The following is a 23,215-nucleotide window of genomic DNA, read 5'->3' as shown; positions in this document are numbered from 1 at the left end:
TAGTAATGAATTCCAGAGCTTAACTATGCGTAAAGTGAAAAAGAATTTTCTCAGATATGTTTTAAATGAGCTACTTGCTATCTTCATGATAGTCCTCCTAGCATTTGAGAGAGTAAATAGCTGATTTACATTAACCTGTTCAAGTCCTTTCATGATTTTGTAGATCTCTATCATATCTCACATCAGCTGTCTCTTCTCCAAGCTGAACAGCCCTAACTTCTTTGGCCTTTTCTCATAGGGAAGCCGTTCCATGCCCCTTATTTTGGTCTCCCTTCTCTGCAGTTTCTCCAGTGCAACTATATCTTTTTTGAGATGCAGAGACCAGAATTGCACACAGTATTCATGGTACAGTCTCACCATGGAGCGATAAAAGGCATTATGACATCCACAGTTTTATTTGCCATTCTCTTCCTAATAATTCCTAACATTCAGTTTACTTTTTTGACAGCCACAGCACACTGAGCTTATTTCAATGTATTATCCACTATGATGCCTAGATGCATGTGTCTTGGAAAGTAAGCTTCTTTAGTTCTGGGTGTAACTTCTTGTTATGATGTACAGATAGAACAAACAACTGTAGTAAAAATTATGGCCAGCTAACTCTAAGTTACTCATTGTGTTAGACTGTGCTCTGAAAGGTCATGTGCAAAGTTGAGGTTTCTGCTGGGACACTCTTGGAACAGTGGCATCTATAGACAGAAATACTGGAGATGGTGATTCAGGGCAAGGCAAAGTGACATTTACACACATCATGCCCCCCTCTCCCCAATTAAATTGGCTATAAAAGATACAATAAGAAAATGTCTCAAGTTCCTTTAGTGCAATTGGGGGAAAACCCCCCAGCTAATTTCAATCATTCAGTAAAACCACCATTAAAATTATTTGATAGCCCTATTCAACCAATTTTTCTACATGGTTAAGAGAGTGAAGCTAAAGTCTATATAAGAAGGGACAGAATCTCAATATAAATCCTGCATCTCCAATTCTATAATATAATCTGCATCCACAAAAAGTCCCCCAACAATGAGCATAGGACATTGACACAATTCAGCATACAAAAAAAAAAATTAAATTCTGTTGTTACCTCAATAACAGCAGCTTAAGCACCTTCCACTGCCAGCCACTTTTTGTGAACTATCACAAAATTCTTAACAAAAAGAAACTTAGAACTTATATAGCAAACCTGTCATACCGTTACAGCACTAACTCCAAGGATTCAGACAGTAACAACCCTATCTATGAAGAGGCAATACTGGAATATTGGACCAGGCCCAAAATACAATACCTCTATTAGGAAAGCAGAACATGTCAGGCTGCTATAGATACCTACATGTAAACTACATGCTAGCAGAATACCTCACCTCAGTCACATATGTAGAACACAGAAAGACCACCACGAAAAAAAAAATAAACAGCATAAAGTATAAATAGAAATGTGCAGGCAAAAACTGAACTGGAAACCACCACAAGTTAATCTGTTTGTAGTGTAACAGTGGGAAAACAGAAACCTCACCATTCCTCATAAAATATCCAACAATAAAATTAAGAAATATAAAACATCAGCTGTACCAATAAAAAAAAATATTTCAACTGATGAATAGAATAACATCCAATAATTTAAAAACTGATTTTAAAAATTTACCAAACACCAATATTTCAAAACAGACATCGAATAATATTCAATAATTAAAAGTAATTGGGATAAAAAAAATCCCCTATTCTCCATACCTGGGAATGTTTGATTTCCAGTCATCCTGAGATTGTCTTGGATTAGTGGGGGAGAGGCTGGGTGCACAAACTTTATCCTCTGTCTCATAAAGTCACTAGCACACATGTTCATGCTGTCTCTCATGTGTTCGCTCACACACACTGCCTTTCACACACACGTTCACTTAGTGACTCACTCCCCAACACACACACACACACACACACACACACACACACACACACACACACACAAACACACACTCTCTCTCACTCACTCCCTCTTCTTTCTTCAGCTGCCAACGGCATGGGATCCATTGGCAATTCCACCAGATCTCCATCTTCCATCGCTCCTCATTTGCCAGACTGCAACTATATTTAAAATTTCCAGGGCCAGAACATCCTCTGTCCTGATCTTGTTCATCACGAGATCAGCATATAGGACATTATGGATGCACTCACAGGCTGGCATACGAAGAGTGTCTGCCGCATATCCAAATTGGGGCCAGGTGGTATGAGGGCTGAGATGTCACATGTTTGTTTATTTATTTATTTAAAGTCTTTTCTATCCCGTTGCTAAGTTATATACCATCACAATGGTTTACATGTGCTGCAGCATGAGGTTGCACACCTGCGCACCTCAGAGGGAATAGTCTAATGCAAGCATATCTGAAAATAGGAAGGCAAGCCTTTTTTTGGAGGTGGCACTTGTCACCCTATAGCGATGCCTTTGTCTCAGAAGAATGCAGAATAACTGTAGTGAGGGGCTGAAATAAGTGTTCTTGCATGAACAAGGGTTTCAGTTTGTTGCAATTTTTTACTAAAAACATTTTGGAGATAAATTAGTACAGTAGTCGATTGCCATAAAACTAGCCTATGTGGGGGCAATTTGAAACTGTCCATATGTGAACAAAGACTGCATGTACTTTTAATCTCAGGGCTTTGCACCAATTTTCACAACACTGCTATATGTACTTTCACTTGGTAACCTGCTATGATTACTAAGTATGTGTGATCATGTGTACTTGCTTGTTTTGTGCTCAGAATTTGGCTGGAAAGAAGTGTGTAGAGTTGAAAATACAATCCCCCCCCCCCTCCCCAACACTCTCCCCTGGGAAGGCTTCCTCTCAATGCATTGAAAGAGGGCAGTTTTCAGACAGCTGATTAACGTGGATAAACTGCTATTTATAGTGCATGCGTAAATAGCTTTGAGAATTGTCTTCTCTCTGTGAGGTGACAAAAATAACTCCTTTCCAGCAGTAGTAGTAGCAGATTTCAATCTTTAACGTTTGGTTTCTCACTGGAGACCAATTCAAACAAATTAGGTGCAGTAGAAGTTGTAATACAATTTGACCCAATACATTAAAGAGACATTTCAAAATGACAGTCGCAAAAGTTGAGAAATTAAAGATTTTTCCCAGTATCCAGCTGCCTTGTAAGCAGACTGCTGAAGCTTTTGTAGAGCTGCAGTTTACTGATGGGCTCTGGCAGCTTCTGGAGCGCTCCCTGGGAAGGCACAAGATTTTTCTTGGTGGATGCCATGCTCTAAATCAGAGATCAGTTTTTATTTAAAAGTCATTTTTGTCCCTTTTATATGATATGATGTACTCTGTTTTAGTGGTCTCCATCCGCTGGGATGAATTTCAATTCAGCTGGCATAATTATTGAATTGCCTTTTCAGTTGGTTCACCATTTGCCTTTGAAAGAAATGACCAAACTGTAGAAGAGACGCATAAAGACCACCATAAGATGGTCTAAGTGAAAAAAATGAAATTATAATTTTTTTTTTTTTTACTTTTTAATGGTACTGCATCATGTAATCCCAACAGTGACATTAAAGGAATCTATAAACAGAGGACTGATTAAATATAACTCCAGATTTTAGAAAGCCCCAGAAAATCTATTGCATTAAAGCATTACTCGCAATAGTATTGTTTCTGCTCCTTGATGGTGGTAGTCTGAGGCTATTTAATGTAACCTACTTTGACTCAGCAGTCTACATGCTGTTCCTGGCTGCTCACTTTAAGGCTTCTCTGAGGTAAGCGTGTTTCTCTCGGCTTCTACTCCAGCATTGTTTCATGCGGTGCTTTTCCCAGATCTACTTGCTTATGCCCCGTGGTATTAAATAATTTGCTCCCGTTATTATTTTATTTCTAGATATCTCCTTTTCAAGCTTTACGGAGATAAGCGTGACTTCTCTGCCAGTTTGACCTCCCTTGGGATTTTTCTCTTTTGTCCGCGGCAAAAATAATTTTAATTTTAAGCCCCTCTGTAGTTATTGCTGCTTTCTTATAAGAAATTTCTTCCTGTTCTGCTTTATTTTCCTTTAATATTCAAAGTTGCTCTTTTTGCTGTATACATAAATATTGTTACGCTTTACTCTGCCCTCTCTGTACTAATAATTTTTCTGTTTTCAGCCATTGTCAGTTAAAGCCATTATTGTTTTTGTCAGATTCGCTTTCTCTGAACGATCGATGATTGTGCACAAGCCTTTATGACAACATTACACTGAGGTATTTTCTTTGGTTTTAGATACATTTGCTGTGTGTATCTGTTCTGGTATTTGGTGTATTGTTTACTCTGCTTTGTTTTTCTCATTTTCATGTAGATAAGCAGCTGAATTAGCCATGCTGTATGGGTACATCCTCCGTGCCACTAGGTGGCGGAGCTCTCAAAGTCTATTAAAGACTTTTAGCTAGGTACTCCCTTCCTCCTGTATCCCGACAGGATTACCTCAGGATCCTCAGTCTGAATTTTTCTGCGCAACAGTGTGTGCGGAGCTCTCTAATTCTCCTCCTCTTCAACTTAGAAAAAATATAGATGGTTTCCATTCTTTTTATCTATTTATACAAGATGTAAAGAAACAAGAATAAAGTAGATTAAAAAAAAAAAGTTCTCACCAGCCTGCCCACATGAGATAGTTTGCGATATCTCGGGGCACCCCCTCCCCCTTCCGGATGAAGGTTACCTCAACAAGTCTCCTCGGTTAACCCCCCGATTCTACGGGTTGGCACAGAGTAGAGGCTGGGGGAGGGGCAAAGGAAGATAATTGTGGGCTGCTAATGGAGGCTAGAGCATATCCATGCCAGCCTCCCGACTGCAAAAAAAACCCCGCCAACTCCGGCACTCCAAACTTTCCATGCAGGCGCCACACGTGAAGGCCCAAAACTTCCCGCCAGAGTGCCGACTTTGAAACGCGGGAGCTGATGCGCTGATACAGGCGCTAGCACACCAAGGCGGGCGCCAGTGCGCCAAGACATCAAGGGAGTGCCGAAATACTGATGCTGGTGCAGAAGCATCGCCATGGCGGCCAGCACGCGGGCACATTGATGCAGCCGCCAGAGCGCAGACTGTGAAACGCGGGCACCAACACGCCAAGGCGTCAAAGCGAGCGGTGGTGCGTCGATGCGGGCACCAGCACGCCGAGACATCAAAGGAGCGCCAAAGGCACCAAAGCGCTGAAATATCGATGCTGGCACTGGTGCATAGATGCGGCTGCCGGCACGCTGCCGCATCGACACGGGCGAAGGCTCGCTGACGCATCGACACAGCCGCCAGTGCGCCAACACAAACGCGGGCATGCCGACGCATAGATGCGGGCGCCGAAGCATCGATGCTGCTGAGCCGTGGCATAACTATTGACTTCGAGCAATCCATTCATTACAACACAGGGGCACAGCACCAGCGGAAGATTAACCGCAGGACCCAATGAGCGCCACGACATCAGCGCGGATGCCGAGTGTACCACACTATTGTGCTTGACAAGCGTCTCCTAACACCAAGGTGTGTGGGTGTAAGAAAAAAAAAATAGGTGCAACAAACAACCGGATTGTGAGCACAGGGCTCACCGTATATGCCGGACTATAGGTGCGAACATAAGTCATGCCAGAATTAAAATGCAGGTAGCGAGCGTGCACGCACACTTATGCCCACCAGCGCCTGCTAGCACCAAGGCGTGTAACAAAAAAAAAAGAGAAAACGAAAGAATGACGGCCCCTCAAACCATACGTAGCCTACTAATAGGCATTAAAAAAAAATTATATAAAATACCAACTTAGACGATCAAACTGGACCCATGTTCGTCCTTGAGCATGTATACCGCCTATGCTGGCAATATATGTCGAACTATTATGATTATAAACAGTTGCATTCCACTTCCATGTATGTGGCTGCTGGGCATCTAAGAGATTGGGAGATTCCTGCTGAACCAGTAACCTACCACAACTCCCAGTGGATACCATTACGGAAGATCCCTGAAAGTCTCCCTTGTTGGATCCTCCAACGTTTTTCTCACATCGACTAGAGGTTCAACTGATAGATTCCTTTTCCACACTAACGTTCACCTTCCACCTCGCTCCGAGTGGTTGAGTAGACGATGCAAACATCTCATGCTACAGGATCCCTTCCAATAAATCGCCAACTGAGGATAAATCAGTGGACAACTCCGCAAAAAAAAATAAATAAAAAAATATATATATAAAAGCAAAACAGAAAAGACTCACAACCCCCATGCTAACCACAAAATTGTGCATCGCATATCTTGATACTCGACAGGCTCTAAGAACCACATTTTCTAATAAGCTTACCTCCATTCTTTAACCTTGAGTACAGGTGGAAGCACTTCCTGAACTCCGTTTTTTTTTTTTTTCCCCAGAGCTTGAAAGTCTCTCTTAAGACTTCAGCAAATACCTTGGCAGTCAACCACCTTCCATGGTTAAATTCTAACGCCCTACAGGACGATGTTAACAACAACTGGGCATATTACCATATCGTCTGGTCAGATTATTCGGAGATTACTTCACCGATATGGTCACAAAACGTCCATCTTCTCACGACATTAATATTCAGCCTCGGCCTTCTACTGAGGATTTAAAAAAAAAAAAAAAAAAAGGGGAAAGGTAAATAATCTACAACCTTACTACGCTTGTGAGCGCCGACTTCTCTACCATCGAGACAGCAAGCTGATCATCTACACACACCACATTAGCGTACTACGTCGCCTCGCCAGCCGCAGCATCATTAGCCTCCAAAGCCCCAGTTGGGTCTTTAGCAATCATACAGCTACCCTCATTGCCTCTGGGGAAAAAAGTTACCCACTTATTTCCCAATGTGAACTCACATTACATTGAATTAATGTTTCAAAATAATTAAATAAGCAAATAAATAAATAAAAAACTAATAGATGCGGACTGCTTCTCTCAAAAACATTTGTCACTCCTTCATCCCGGGGATCACACTGCCTTTGAAGCAGACATATGCTTACCTATCGATGCATCCCAGAACCTAACGCTACCTCGTTTTTCCAGGAAAGTAACTATTCGGCCATACAAGATTCTTCCATGTGGCCTTATTTTTCCCACAAGGTTTCACCGATAATTTCCTGGTGCCATCCATTTCAGTACTACCAAGCGGCAGACTTTGCAGGCGATTCTTTCCTAGTCAATCTAGGACTCCTAATCCACTACCAAAAAATAAAAAAAAGAGGGAGGGAACAGAAGTCAACCTCGCAGTCTATTCAAACTACAATTCATAAAAGCCTGCATTGCAATCTTCAATACAAGGTTTTTTTCTATCTCACCTAAGAGCGTTCACTCTCAACAGATTTTTCAACTCTACTACACTGCCAACCCGCCAGACCATAATGGTTCTGGGACATGTACGGCATCCACCTCCATAGTTCCGCATATTCGCTTGCATGTCTGCAAGTGCAGTATGGACTCCATTTTTCTAAATTCCTGGGCCACTCACATTTCTTGGCCTGCAGTAAAAAAAATAAATAAAAAGGAATGAACACACAATCAGGCCGATACAGTAAGGAGCGGTAGGAAGAGCTGCGTTAGTGCCGGGCGCACCTGCGGTTGCCGCCCGCACAGTCCGGCTCACTTACCGCTTGATACTGTATTTAAATAGCTTGCAAATGCAAGCTGCGTCCAAGAAGCGTCCGTGAAGTGTTAGGCCCGCGCAACCCATTTTACTGTATAGAGCGCTATACAGTATCCTGGGTGCGCTGGCCTAACGCTTCACGGACGCTGGTATCTGTCATTTCAAATGTAATTTCAAATGCCGTCACATGCCGTGATGCCAAACGTCGTGACGTCATGCCTTGAGTGGCCCAATTGCACGCACAGGGGCCGTTTTCGCCCGTGCAGGCATCCATCTTCGCCGGCAGCTGCCTTCGGGAGGCAGGGGACCCGCGGTCCGTCTCTGCTGATGTCCGTCTCCGCCGATGTCCGTCTCTCCCCTCCTCCCGAAGCAAGGCTGCTTTACGCACCTTGCTTCGGGAGGAGGGGCAATCCCGAGCATAGGAGAACCGTCCACTTCGTTGCTACTTTTTTTTTTCGCTTTTTCGATTTTTTTTTTTTTTCGCTTTTTTGCTTTTTTCTGCTTTCATTCTTTCGGGAGGAGGGGAGAGGACTGGGGCTGCCCCGGAGACCAGCACCCATGGATGTGGCCAGGGCAGGTGAGCGGGGGCTGGGGGAAAGTTTGCCGCCTACCATTACCCCTGCCTCTAACGCAGGGGTAAGGGTAGGCTGTAAGTTAGCAGGTTAAACGCACGGCAAAATGGCAGGTTAAAAAAGCGATAGTCGGGGCGCGCGTTACTGTGTGGGAGGGAATAGCTAATTCGATCGTTTACATCTAATATACATGCCGCGGGCAGAAGGGGTTACCCGGTGATTTAAAGAGGCGGTAAGAATAGGTTAAAGGGGGATAGTGTATCACGGGTTGGACTAACGCGGCCGAAAAGTGAGTAGAAAGCGGGTTAGGAGCAGGGTAACTGTGGCCGTACTTTACTGTATTGACCTGAATGCTGGCTACTCCCATTGACAATTTCACCGGGCTCGCCCCTACCCTCCCAGTGACATCAAAAAGGACTCACCTCAGCATCTGAATGAATTTCAGACACAAGCTCTATCGACCTCCTACAAACACACACTGCGCATCAGCCTTCAGGATTTCCTACCAGGGAATCCTACTCATGATTCACACGGAGTCTGACTTCCATTGTTTAAAAAAAAAAAGAGTTTCCGGCTCTTGGAACCCCTACAAAGAGACAGTTTCAGAGACTGGATCACGCTCATCGAATGCCCATCTCACTTCAATCAATTACCTGCCCGGTATTGCCAAGTCCAGACCAGACAAACTCAACATTGCTTCGCTCCCACAAAGGGGAAACTGATTGCAAAGGTAACTCAAGACAAACTCTCACTAAGACGTCTCACTAAAGTGGATCTTTTGCACCACTGTACAGCAGACTAATGAGAACTTTATTCGATTTCTCTGAGCTCACTCAAACTTCAAGCACCTTTCTCAGTGATTGGTCACCATGCATATTTATGCATTCCTTCCGATACCATTCATCTCTCGAACTCCAGAGAGGCATAGAAGACCAAGCAAATCAGCCTTATCGTGGATATGTGTAAAAACCCCCCAAAAAACCCAAGCACTTCTGTTCCTCATCGCACAAACATAGCCAACACGTCCATGGTACAGTTACCTACGATGGCTTTCGCTCCACAACGCATTAAGAACATAAGAAAATGCCATACTGGATCAGACCAAGGGTCCATCAAGCCCAGCATCCTGTTTCCAACAGTGGCCAATCCAGGCCATAAGAACCTGGCAAGTACCCAAAAACTAAGTCTATTCCATGTTACCATTGCTAATGGCAGTGGCTATTATCTAAGTGAACTTAATAGCAGGTAATGGACTTCTCGTCCAAGAACTTATCCAATCCTTTTTTAAACACAGCTATACTAACTGCACTAACCACATCCTCTGGCAACAAATTCCAGAGTTTAATTGTGCGTTGAGAAAAAAGAACTTTCTCCGATTAGTTTTAAATGTGCCCCATGCTAACTTCATGGAGTGCCCCCTAGTCTTTCTACTATCCGAAAGAGTAAATAACCTATTCACATCTACCCGTTCTAGACCTCTCATAATTTTAAACATCTCTATCATATCCCCCTCAGCCGTCTCTTCTCCAAGCTGAAAAGTCCTAACCACTTTAGTCTTTCCTCATAGGGGAGCTGTTCCATTCCCCTTATCATTTTGGTAGCCCTTCTCTGTACCTTCTCCATCGCAATTATATCTTTTTTGAGATGTGGCGACCAGAATTGTATACAGTATTCAAGGTGCGGTCTTAATATGGAGCGATACAGAGGCATTATGACATTTTACGTTTTATTCACCATTCCCTTTCTAATAATTCCCAACATTCTGTTTGCTTTTTTGACTGCCGCAGCACATTGAATTGACGATTTCGATGTGTTATCCACTATGACGCCTAGATCTCTTTTTTGGGTTGTAGCACCTAATATGGAACCCAACATTGTGTAATTATAGCATGGGTTATTTTTCCCTATATGCATCACCTTACACTTATCCACATTAAATTTCATCTGCCATTTGGATGCCCAATTTTTCCAGTCTCACGAGGTCTTCCTGCAATTTATCACAATCTGCTTGTGATTTAACTACTCTAAACAATTTTGTGTCATCTGCAAATTTAATTATCTCACTCGTCGTATTTCTTTCCAAATCATTTATAAATATATTGAAAAGTAAGGGCCCCAATACAGATCCCTGAGGCACTCCACTGTCCACGCCCTTCCACTGAGAAAATTGTCCATTTAATCCTACTCTCTGTTTCCTGTCTTTTAGCCAGTTTGCAATCCACGAAAGGACATCGCCACCTATCCCATGACTTTTTACTTTTCCTAGAAGCCTCTCCTGAGGAACTTTGTCAAACGCCTTCTGAAAATCCAAGTATACTACATCTACCGGTTCACCTTTAGCCACGTGTTTATTAACTCCTTCAAAAAAGTGAAGCAGATTTGTGAGGCAAGGCTTGCCCTAGGTAAAGCCATGCTAACTTTGTTCCATTAAACTATATCTTTCTATATGTTCTGTGATTTTGATGTTTAGAACACTTTCCACTATTTTTCCTGGCACCGAAGTCAGGCTAACCAGTCTGTAGTTTCCCGGATTGCCCCTGGAGCCATTTTTAAATATTGGGGTTACATTTGCTATCCTCCATTCTTCAGGTACAATGGATGATTTTAATGATAGGTTACAAATTTTTACTAATAGGTCTGAAATTTCATTTTTTAGTTCCTTCAGAACTCTGGGGTGTATACCATCTGGTCCAGGTGATTTACTACTCTTCAGTTTGTCAGTCAGGCCTACCACATCTTCTAGGTTCACCGTGATTTGATTCAGTCCATCTGAATTATTACCCATGAAAACCACCTCCATTATGGGTACCTCCCCAACATCCTCTTCAGTAAACAACGAAGCAAAGAAATCATTTAATCTTTCTGCGATGGCCTTATCTTCTCTAAGTGCCCCTTTAACCCGTCGATCATCTAATGGTCCAACTGACTCCCTCACAGGCTTTCTGCTTCGGATATATTTTAAAAAGTTTTTACTGTGAGTTTTTGCCTCTACAGCCAACTTCTTTTCAAATTCTCTCTTAGCCTGTCTTATCAATGTCTTACATTTAACTTGCCAACGTTTATGCTTTATCCTATTTTCTTCTGTTGGATCCTTCTTCCAATTTTTGAATGAAGATGTTTTGGCTAAAATAGCTTCTTTCAGCTCCCCTTTTAACCATGCTGGTAATTGTTTTGCCTTCTTTCCATCTTTCTTAATGTGTGGAATACATCTAGACTGTGCTTCTAGAATGGTATTTTTTTTTAGCAATGACCACACCTCTTGGACATTTTTTTACTTTTGTAGCTGCTTCTTTCATTTTTTTCTAACAATTTTTCTCATTTTATCAAAGTTTCCCTTTTGAAAGTTTAGCACGAGAGCCTTGGATTTGCACACTGTTCCTCTTCCAGTCATTAAATCAAATTTGATCATATTATGATCACTATTGCCAAGCGGCCCCACCACCATTACCTCTCTCTCACCAAGTCCTGTGCTCCACTGAGAATTAGATCTAAAATTGTTCCCTCTCTCGTCTGTTCCTGAACCAATTGCTCCATATAGCTATCATTTTTTCCATCCAGGAACGTTATCTCTCTAGAGTGTCCCGATGATACATTTACCCAGTCAATATTGGGGTAATTGAAGTCTCCCATTATTACTGCACGACCAATTTGGTTAGCTTCCCTAATTTCTCTTAGCATTTCACTGTTCGTCTCACCATCTTGACCAGGTGGACAGTAGCATACCCCTATCACTATAGTCTTCCCTGACACACAAGGGATTTCTACCCATAAAGATTCAGTTTTGTATTTAGTCTCATACAGGATATTTATCCTGTTGGACTCTATGCCATCCTGGACATAAAGCGCCACACCTCCTCCCGGGTGCTCCTCTCTGTCATTGCGATATAATTTGTACCCCGGTATGGTACTGTCTCATTGGTTATCCTCTTTCCACCATGTCTCTGAGATGCCAATTAAGTCTATGTCATCATTCACTGCTATACATTCTAATTCTCCCATCTTACTTCTTCTGGCATTAGCATACAAACATTTCAAAGTTTGTTTTTTGTTTGTATTTTCATTCTGCTTTTTAATTGATAGGGATAAGTTAGAATTTTTTTTAGCTCAGGTGAGTTTTTAAGTACAGGCACTTGGACTATTTTTCTAATTATTGGAACCTCACTGTCGGGATGCCCTAATTCTAATGCATCATTAGTATCCTTTGAAGATACCTCTCTCCGAACCATGCGCTGCTGAGTGACTGTCTGCTTTCCCCTTTGTTCTAGTTTAAAAGCTGCTCTATCTCCTTTTTAAAGGTTAGCGCCAGCAGTCTAGTTCCACCCTGGTTAAGGTGGAGCCCATCCCTTTGCAAGAGACTCCCCCTTCCCCAAAAGGTTCCCCAGTTCCTAACAAAACTGAATCCCTCTTCCTTGCACCATTGTCTCATCCACGCATTGAGACTCCGGAGCTCTGCCTGCCTCTGGTGACCTGCGCGTGGAACAGGAAGCATTTCTCCTGGATGCAGCTCATAGCTTCTTTCCTAGGACGAGGGATCATCCTCTCCACACCTCCCTACACCTTATGGCATGGAGATTGACAAGCGCACTTATCTACGTTTTTCTCCTATCCTCAGGACAACTCTCTACCACATTCAAGTACAGGAAGGTTGTCCTGCTGGGCTTCGGAGTATCATCAACATGTATAGCCCCCTTAACTGGCCACCTGGCCAACTTCTGTCCTGCCTCCATCTACAAGGCAGCTAGGGCATTGTGATTCCTCGCTACGAGTTCCTGTAAGCACCATTACAGTTTATCTGTTGCAACTGTTGCTGCCCGACGTCTCAACCCCGCCCACCTTACCTCTGTGGCGACTCCCTCTTTGCTTGTTGGATGTTTGGCTGCCATGGCGTCATCTTGCCGCCCTCCTCCGGCGTCCCCATACCGGCAAGACGCTGCACTCCGCCATGTTTCCCAGAAGCTTAAGGGCGCGTGCGCAGTGCGGTCCCGACTCAAGTACCAGCAGAGGCGCGAACCTCAGGGGTGTCCCTCTGAGATGACGTCATCTGCACTGGATATTTAAGGTCTCTGTATTCGCTAACTAATCGAGTTAGCAAGGAAAGGTTTCCTTATGCTCCTAGCTACTCTGCCTCCTCGGACTTACCAGGAGTACCCGCTCCTCGGGGGGCCTCGTTTCTCTTTTGCCTTTCAGGTTGCAGTCTGGAACTGGTACTCGCTCCTCGAGGGCCCACGTTCTCGGACCTGCTTCTGAATACCACTTCTGCCAGGAAGTCATCGCAGCCTACAACACCAGTGAGTTACCATCCTTCTCTCAGAGCTTTCCCTGGAACCAGGTACTCTCTCCTCGAGGGCCTAATCCATTCCAGCTCCTGGGCTGCTTCAAGAGACTATTGTGTGAGTGTTACCATCAAGGTTCTATTCCTGAACTCTGCATACCCTGCCTACTCACTATACTTAGTTTCTCTACAGCTCTGCCATCCTGGGATCGCTGTTCCAGTATCTGAGGGACTACAGCCCAGCCGGACGCTTCCAGCTCACTACTGGTGGTTCAATATACTGTTTAATAAAAGAACTAGTGTGTGTCTGTCTCCAAACTCTGAGCCTGACTGGTGGTCCCTCTCGGGATCTTCCCCCGGGGGCGTGGTCATCTGCCACCGGCCCAAGGATCCACCCACAACTATCCCAAACAATAACATTATCACCTTTATCTAGAGGAAGAACTTCTTTCATGTTATTCCTTGTTATACATATTCATGTACGGCCTGTTGCACCTACATCCACCTGACAAAACCACCGGTACCATGCCATGTTACCATGGATCTCAAACAGCTAATGCTTTCTTCCTTTACACCTCTACACATTTGTCACCTTCACTACCGCTCATAGAAGGTGCTTTCCTAGTCTATTTAACTCCTACAAGAAGATCAAGTGAATTACAAGTATTGATTCACTGTCCGGATTTTCTACTAATTGTAATGTCCCGTTTCTGCATTAACCAAACCATCACCTTCCCTAAGTTCCATTCAAGTCTATTGCATTTAACAGTAAGGCAAAGTGACATACCTTTGATTGTCAACGTGCGCTGGCATACTACAAAAAGCGCAACCTGTCACCCAATCGACCCTGACAATTGTTTTCTTCGTCAGTCCAAACGCACAAGGGCATCCAGTGATGAGAACAACATTATCCACAGAGATATCCAATTATATCCTTTTTCAGCGATAACAAAAAGTCGCACACACTATCTACCACCCTAAGGGCGCATCATGTGCAGAGATGACAACCTTGATTACCTCTCTCTCCATCAAGTACCTCTCATAGACCTCTGTGAAGCGGCGACACGGTCACCGCTACACCCTGTTCACATCCCACCAGGGTTTACACAAACAGATGGTGGTTGATCCCTTTCAGATGGACTATCCTACAGAAGTGCACAAATTCCAAACAAATATGGCCTTCTTAGGAACTGTCTGCCACTATCATCTTATTGAGCACAAAAAAAAATAAAAAATTAATAATAATAAATTAAATGACACATACTAATTGCTCAATACATCAGCTGGGGACTTCCATACAGCATGGCTAATTCAGCTGCTTATCTACATGAAAAGAGCAAGTTTGCTTATTGTAAACAAGTTTGCTTACTGTAAACGGTGTTTTCCGTAGATAGCAGATGAATTAGCCATGCTGACCTTCCCGTCTCCCCGGACAGTTCTAGCACACCTACCTTGCTTTGATACTGACTGAGGATCCTGAGGTAATCCTGTCGGGATCCAGGAGGGAGGGAGTACCTGGTTAAAAGTCTTTAATAGACTTTGAGAGCTCCGCCACCTAGTGGCACAGAGGACGTACCCACACAGCATGGCTAATTCACTGCTGTCTACAGAAAACACCGTTTAACGGTAAGCAAACTTGCTCATTTGTCCGCTGGTGTGGTAGATCGTTTTATATTCCAATTTCTCTCTGCTGACTGTAAAACCATGCTTGCTGTTTCAATGACAAGTGAGGGCCTCCATTTATGTACTTTATATTATGCTCTTTGAGGGTTTGTCGCCTGTGCCACATTTGTGTCCATATTTATGCTTTTATTTTTCATTTGTAGATTTGGTTCCTCCCGACGCAGTTTAACGAAACACAGTCCGTGTCGGGATACCTTGAAGACCATCTACTGAGATGTTGTCTTTATTTTGCAAAATAAAATACACACTTTGAACAGCTTATAAAGTTTGTGAACTTGAACTTTGCTCCCAGTTATTCTTATTGGCATTGAATTATATAGGTGATTTGGGTCCCCACCTATTCTACTTGGTTGGAGGAGGAGCCATTTTGTATACAAATTCTCAGGCAGCAGAATGATGCTGGAACCAGAAATAACTCTCCTATGAAATTCTCTATTTTTTTTCCCGTGGGCTTCCTTTTGCCATTTTTAAAAAAAAATCATTGAGAACCCAATGAAGGAATGTAATGTTTTAAAACAAAACTAAAATGGACTGGATCAGTGGCAGGTGCAGTCCACTACCATACAGAGGGATCTTTGGTATAATTTTCAGCTCCTGTTTTCTGCTTCCTGGACTGGCCAGGACTTAGGGGTGCTGTGGAAGAGGTATTCACAGCCCCTGTTTGTGGGGAGGAAGTTTGTCTTCCAATGGATGGAGCGGAAGGCTGGAGGGCTGCCACCTCAAGCAAGCGAAGGGGTGGGTAACAGCCTCTAGTCTTGCCGGTGGGGGTATAGGCCAACTTTATTGGAAGGTGAATGTTAAGCTTGCTCAAAGTATTTCTGGTTGTTGATGTTTAAGTTAATGTTTGTATGGCTGTGGCCATTTCTTCCACTCAATAAAAGAGCATTATTTACCTTGTATTGCATCTTTGTGGTCAGGGGTGGGGAAGGGGGTGGGATGCCTGGAAGCTATGGCTTGCACAAGTTAAGGACCAATGAAGCTAACTGGGAGAGGATATAAAGTGGGAGAAAAATCCTTGTGTCGTTGTAAATGAAGGCTCATGGTGCCAGATCCCAGCCCTCATTGTTGGGCTCAAAAGACATAACCCCCCCCCCCCCCCCCCAAAACTAAGTTAAAAACTGTAGTGTACATGACATTCTTTTCAGGACATTATACAGAATAGTAAACAGAGAAACACAGTTCTTTCAATTAGGTGCAATAGAAATTGTAATGCATTTTGACCCAGTACATTAGAGGCATTTCAAATCAACTGACTCAGAAGTTGAATATGCTCCAACCTCGTGTATATAGTGGAAAAATACAGAATTTTAAACCCCAGAGTAAGATAATTCCCTCTAAATGATTCTGTTCTCTGAGGATAAGAAGGATGGCAATCCTCACACATGGGTAACATCATCTGATGGAGCCTGGCAGAGAAAAACTGTCAGTTTCTAGAACTTTGCCTCACTGGGTATGCCTATGACATGCTAGTATGCCATGCATCCATACAGGGTCTCTTCAGTCTCTCTTTTACTGCAGAGTCCGTAGATTACAATTCAAGCCTCTTCTTTTCTGAAGTTTTTGTATGGGTTTTTTTCATGCATTTGTTTCTTCAGCTTTGGCTGTCTGTCATGGAATCCCATGGTCTCTTTCCATGTAATTCCCTCAGTTGCGATTTTTTGGGTTTTTCTAAGTTTCTGTTTGCCATTCCCCATGGTGGTGGGAACGACAATGCCTGCCGGCCATCAACTGTCTGCTACCATTGAATTCAATTTTTGCATCCCTTTTGCTCCGTTATGTCTACCAGGTTCCAGCAGTGCCCTCGATGTGTCAGGACCTTTTCTATTAAAGACCCTTATGATAGATGTGTCATGTCTGTGGCAATTATGTTCCAAATGTGCATATTTTTGCATAAAATTGAAATAGTGCAACTATCCCTTTTTATATATTCTTGAGAAAGACCTTGTTGTCTTTCCAAGTATGTGAGCTTCTGTATGCTAAAAATGCCCTCAACATCAGCAGTTTGTCATGCTGTTAGTTATACTAAGGTAAGTGCACTTTTATTGTAAACGTGGTAACAGATAGATACAAAAAGGGGTTGAATTAGCACAAATTGAAATTGGTCAGCAGTAGTGTTAGTCATCAAAGCTTCTGTGAATTGAAATTAATGCCCTGTCTGCCAGCTGTGAGACATCAACAGTTGCAGTCTTCCAAAACACATCCAGATCTTTGTAAATGGTGTATGATTGGCCACATATGCACATGAAAGAATTTTTGTATAAAGATGAAATTGTGTAGGGACATCGCTCCATCCAGGAATATCACAAAATCTATGGTTTAAGGATTTAAGAGCTCTTTAAGGGATTGAACATTCTGAATGTTCTCTGTCCACTCCAATTTCACCTTTTTTGCCCTTCCTTTACTTCAGGACAGGTTCCCTGTAGGCTGTTTGTGAAGAAAGGGGGTTGGAGCAGAGAGGGAACTGAGATTGAAGGTAGGCAGGCACCCTGCAGCTTTGTTCATAAAGCTTTCAGGAATGTTGATTCTATGGCAGATTATAAAATGTGTGGCAACAAGCTAATTATGAGACTTGTCCTGCTGCCGCACAATCATGAGAGGCTAGGGGCACTGCCAGCAGTTAGAAACTTCACTCTGGTAAACCATGATTTAAATACACCAAGTGCAATAGCATACTGCCGTTCAGCATTGTCCCTTGACGTCTCCCATTGGTTAACTCACATTGAATCTGAGAGGCATTTGTTATTCCCCTGGAAAAATACTTGTTATCCATTGGTCACAAAATTATGTTCAATTCAGTAGTAGAATTTAGTCCATGGGGTTGTAGAGACTGCAGTCAATAAATCAATAATTGTTCCTTCTGAATCAATAACTGTTCCTAATCACCAGACCGAGTATGAGAAGAAAGAAGGTAAATTACAAAGCAATGAAGCTCTAAAAAAGAATTGAGAAACTATGGCTAATGGAGCTTCAAGTTTGTTGTTAAGACAACTTTTATGTTCCGAAAGCCAAGTTCTTAACCTCCATATGTCTTTTCCCACACATAGGAAGCAGCATGGGCAAATGATCATGGACTGGCATGAAGAAGAGTGTTTTAAAGCAAAATTTCAGTGTAAAGTGGGATGTAACATTATAGCGCAAAAACTACAATATCCACATGTGGTATGTCATGCCCCCTCCTCCCCCCCCCACTGCTAGACATAAGCTCTGACACAGGCAACATAGATGAAACTAGCAAATCTCATAAATTAAGATTTCTTGAAAACAAAAAGCATATTGCTGTACCAAAGCATCCATGCAAAAACAAAATCTTCCAATGTTTTTGAAAGATACCTGCAGTCTTAACTGAAAGATTCAAGTATCTTAGGACATAAGAACATAAGAAAATGCCATACTGGGTCAGACCAAGGGTCCATCAAGCCCAGCATCCTGTTTCCAACAGTGGCCAATCCAGGCCATAAGAACCTGGCAAGTACCCAAAAACTAAGTTTATTCCATGTAACCATTGCTAATGGCAGTGGCTATTATCTAAGTGAACTTAATAGCAGGTAATGGACTTCTCCTCCAAGAACTTATCCAATCCTTTTTTAAACACAGCTATACTAACTGCACGAACCACATTCTCTGGCAACAAATTCCAGAGATTAATTGTGCGTTGAGTAAAAAAGAACTTTCTCCGATTAGTTTTAAATGTGCCCCATGCTAACTTCATGGAGTGCCCCCTAGTCTTTCTACTATCCGAAAGAGTAAATAACCGATTCACATCTACCCGTTCTAGACCTCTCATGATTTTAAACACCTCTATCATATCCCCCCTCAGTCGTCTCTTCTCCAAGCTGAAAAGTCCTAACCTCTTTAGTCTTTCCTCATAGGGCAGAAGTGATGTCAGTCTGCACAGAAGATGACAAATTTCTCACTGAATGTAATAAAAGCAGTTGGTTTGAGTGTAAAGCATGTTTAAATGCTTGTCGAATAACAGGCATAGGATATCTGTGATTGGTGAACCACAATGCCACAATATATGATATGTTTTTCAGAGATGAAAGGGAGGAATATGTAGAAGCTGATGAGAAAAAAGCAGAATTGCTTAACAATTTTTCCTGTTCAGTGTTCACCAAGAAATGGCCAGCAGTAAGACCACAGAAAATGGACACAAATTAAATTAGAAATGAGAAGATTGTATGTGTGGAGCTAGCTAAACTAAAAATATATAAAGTGATGGGGTCTGACATGATACATTCAGAGGTTTTCAGGGAACTTGGAGAAGTTCTGGAAACTCTATTGGATGAAGTTTTCAATGTTCTTTAGACTTGTGAATAACTCTGGAGGACTGGAGACAAGCAGACATAGTTCCTCTTTACAAAAGTGGAAGTAAGGAGGAGTCCAAGAACTACAGGCTGGTTAGACTGACCTCTGATGAGTAAACTAATGGAATCGCTGCTAAAGTAGAGAATAGTCCGGTTTCAGGAATCCATTAAATTACAAGATCCAAGGCAACATGGTTTTTACCAGAGATAGGTATTATCAGACATATCTGATCAGTTTCTTTGATTGGGTGACCAGAAAGTTGGATCAGGGAAGAGTGTTAGATGTAGTGTACTTTGGATTTCAGTAAGGCCTTTGACATGGTTCCACGTAGGCAACTAAACTGATTGCCTTTGGTATGGGCCTTAATATAACTTACTGGGTTAGAGACTGGTTGGGTGGAAGGCAACAGGGGGTAGTTGTAAATGGAGTTCACTCCAAGGAGAGGGGTGTTTATCCCAGGACAAGCAGGTTGAAAGTCCTCACATATGGGTGACATCATTGATGGAGCCCTGACACGGGAAACTTCTGTCAAAGTTTCTAGAAACATTTGACTGACACACTGAGCATGCCCAGCATGCCATGATATTCTCAGCCACAGGTGTCCCCCCTTCAGTCTCTCTTTTTCAGCGTTGCTGTAAGCCTCATGTGATAGGAGCTCTGTGAGTTTTTCCCTCACTTTTTCCTCATGGAAAATATAACTTTTCAGTCACAAAATTATCTACTCAGGTCTCCCTTCGACGTACCATTCGGTGAGTACTTTTTGACTAAGTTTTCGATCGAGTCCAGTCACCCTTTTTTCCGGTACCGCAGGTCATCGACCGTTACCAGGCCTGTTTTTTCACCATGGCCTCTGGTTTTAAAAAATGTCCAAATTGTACTCGAACAATGTCCATAACTGACCTGCATAGTGTTTGCGTTTTTTGCCTGGGATCAGGCCACGATGTCCGAGCTTGTTCAACTTGCGCCCAGATGACACCGAAGGGCAGGCGTGCCCATTTGGATAAAATGGAGGAGTTGTTTAAAAAACTCACTCCATCGCCATCTTTGACATGATCTCCAAAGAAATTATCTCCCTCTGTTGAAAAACATCGAGGAAAGAAAAAGGCCGATGCCCATCCATCACCGGCCCCATCCGGATCTTCAATAGCATCGTCATCAACATCCACAAAGGAACATCATGAAAAGAGGCGCCATCAACACCATTCTGTCTCCGTTCCATCGGAAGAAACAGCATCTATATTGGCACCGAAGGACGTCGAGCCGATGCCAAAGCGTGTCCGGGTACTAGAGCCGCCATGCCCCTCTGTACCCGAGATACTGAGACGCTCTTCACCGGGATCGGTGTTAGAGACTGTGCCACCACGCTTAGTCGTGGAAGTGCCAGTAGCGCCAGTCTTACCTTCTCCTGTGACAGTGGATCCAGTCCCAGTCTCCAGGGAACAAGTGACTTCCATGGTTCAACAGGTGATCGTTGAGGCTTTTCAAAAATTCCAGCCTCCTTCGATGCCAGCTCCGGTTCATGCACAGACACCAGAACCGTCGATTTTTCAACCTTTGCTGAATAGAATCGACGCCTTAATCAGTGTTGTTCCAGCACTGACACCGATGCCACTGATGGCTCCCCCAATGCAGCCATCGACACCATCGATGCCTAAACATCCACCAATGATTCTTTCGATTCCAGTTCCAGGCTTATCGGAAGATGATGGAAGGGACTTGGATTCCTTCCCGGGGCCATCGGATCTTCAACACCCCTGGGCACCAACATTACCTTCGATGCCACTCCCAGATCCCTTCGCGACCTGGTCGATCGGGCGATGCCGGCCATCGAATACCATCAATGCCTTTCAATTCCCCATTGATGCCTTTTCTGCCTCCTTCGATGTCAAAGCAGATTCCAGCTCAACCATCAAAGTCTGCTTTTAAATCAAAACATCCTCTTCGAAAAGGCAAATTGGATCCCTCTGGATCACATTTTCAACCTCACTATAGTCCTTGGGAGGATGTAAACACTGACACTGATACAGAAGAATTGGAGTCAGAGCCTTCTCCACCAGAAGAGAAGGAAATCCCTTCCTGAGGACCTGTCCTTTGCAAATTTCATAAAGGAGATGGCAGATACAATCCCCTTTGAATTGCTTACGGAAGTGGATACAAGGCATAAAACCCTTGAAGTGTTGCAGTTTATTGATACACCAAAGGAGGTGATGGCAATATCCATTCATGAAGTGCTTCTGGAACTTCAGCATCGCTTATGGGAACATCCTTGCTCCGCACCTGCTGTAAACAGAAGAACAAACGCAGCATACCTGGTACAACATACCCTAGATTTCCAGAAACCACAATTGCCACACCATTCAGTAGTCGTTGAATCGGCTCAGAAAAAAGCCAGGAAACAAAAACCACACTCTTCTGCCCCACCAGGAAAGGAGCAAAAGTTCTTAGATAAATTAGGAAGAAAGGTTTTTCAGGGATCCATGCTGGTATCTAGAATTGCGGTATACCAGCTCTATATGACATCAAAGAAACTTGTGGAAACAAGTTCAGGACGTCATCACGCTACGCTTATTTTAATTCCCTTAAGTTTTCCTTTGTTAATTAACCTTTTTCATAGTGTTTAGTAATCCTTTGTTTATTAAATATGTTCAATGTATTTGACTTAGGAAACCTATTTTCCTGCATACTCTGTTTTTAATGTAAACCGGTATGATTTGTATCTGATACAAGAATGTCGGTATATAAAAATGCAAAATAAATAAAATAAAATAAATATAGCTGATAATCTCCCTCAACAGCATCAGCTGGCACTAAACAATTTGATTGCCAAGGGCCTCGAATCCGGCAAACACGAAGTACGGGTAGCCTACGATTCATTTGAAACAGCCGCCCGTCTATCAGCAGCTGGAATCAACGCACACAGGTGGGCTTGGCTCAAGGCCTCGGACCTCAGATTCGAAGTCCAAGAGAGACTAGCAGATCTCCCATGTACTGGAGACAATCTCTTCGGAGAAAAAATTCAGGACATTGTCTCCCAACTAAAAGATCACCACGAGACACTTCATCAGCTCTCCAGATTACGATCAGATCAGCAGTCTTTGGTACGAAAACCCACCAGAAGGGATACCAGGAGGCCCTTCTGTAGGCCTAGAAGGTACTATCTACCTGCATCGTTGGCACGTACCTACCGTCCACTACAAAGAGGACGTCAATGCCAGCCAAAGCAGACAAAAACCCAGCCACATCTGCAAATGGGTCCAGCAGCTGGTTTTTGAAGTACACCAAGAGAACAGAAGCCTCTCCATCAATCCCATGCCCCACTTACCTGTAGGAGGTCAACTCCTTCATTTCAAACATCAATGGACTCTCATCACCAAAGATCAATGGGTTTTAGCCATACTGAGTCGGGGATACTGTCTCAAATTCAAAACAATACCCCCGCATTCTCCAACCATCCCACTTTGGACAAGCACTGTCATCACGTCTACTTGAATGACAACCATATCCTATTCCCCTCTCAATACGGCTTCCGGAAACTACATAGTACTGAAACCCTCCTCATCTCAATGGCTGACTACATCCTAAAAGCCCTAGACAAAGGCCAATCATACATCCTTGCACTACTCGATATTTCTTCTGCCTTCAACACTGTCAATCACAACATCTTACTCAAAAGCCTTCAGGAAATCGGAGTCTCAGGATCCGCCCTTCTCTGGTTTCAATCCTTTCTCAGGAACCGTCAATACAAGGTAAAAATTGGGAATCACCAATCTAAATCATATATCTTAGCACAAGGTGT

At 43.1% G+C, this 23,215-nt stretch overlaps 1 protein-coding gene across 10 annotated transcripts in view; it reads left to right on the top strand.

Annotated features, from left to right (window-relative positions):
• USP54 (ubiquitin specific peptidase 54) overlaps positions 1-23,215 on the top strand; it is a 533,711-nt gene that overhangs the window by 61,287 nt on the left and 449,209 nt on the right. The gene's annotated exons all lie outside the window — the stretch shown is intronic.

This window comes from Rhinatrema bivittatum, chromosome 7 (genome assembly GCF_901001135.1).
Source record: "Rhinatrema bivittatum chromosome 7, aRhiBiv1.1, whole genome shotgun sequence".
NCBI lineage: Eukaryota > Metazoa > Chordata > Amphibia > Gymnophiona > Rhinatrematidae > Rhinatrema > Rhinatrema bivittatum.
This window is presented reverse-complemented; position numbering and strand designations above follow the sequence as displayed.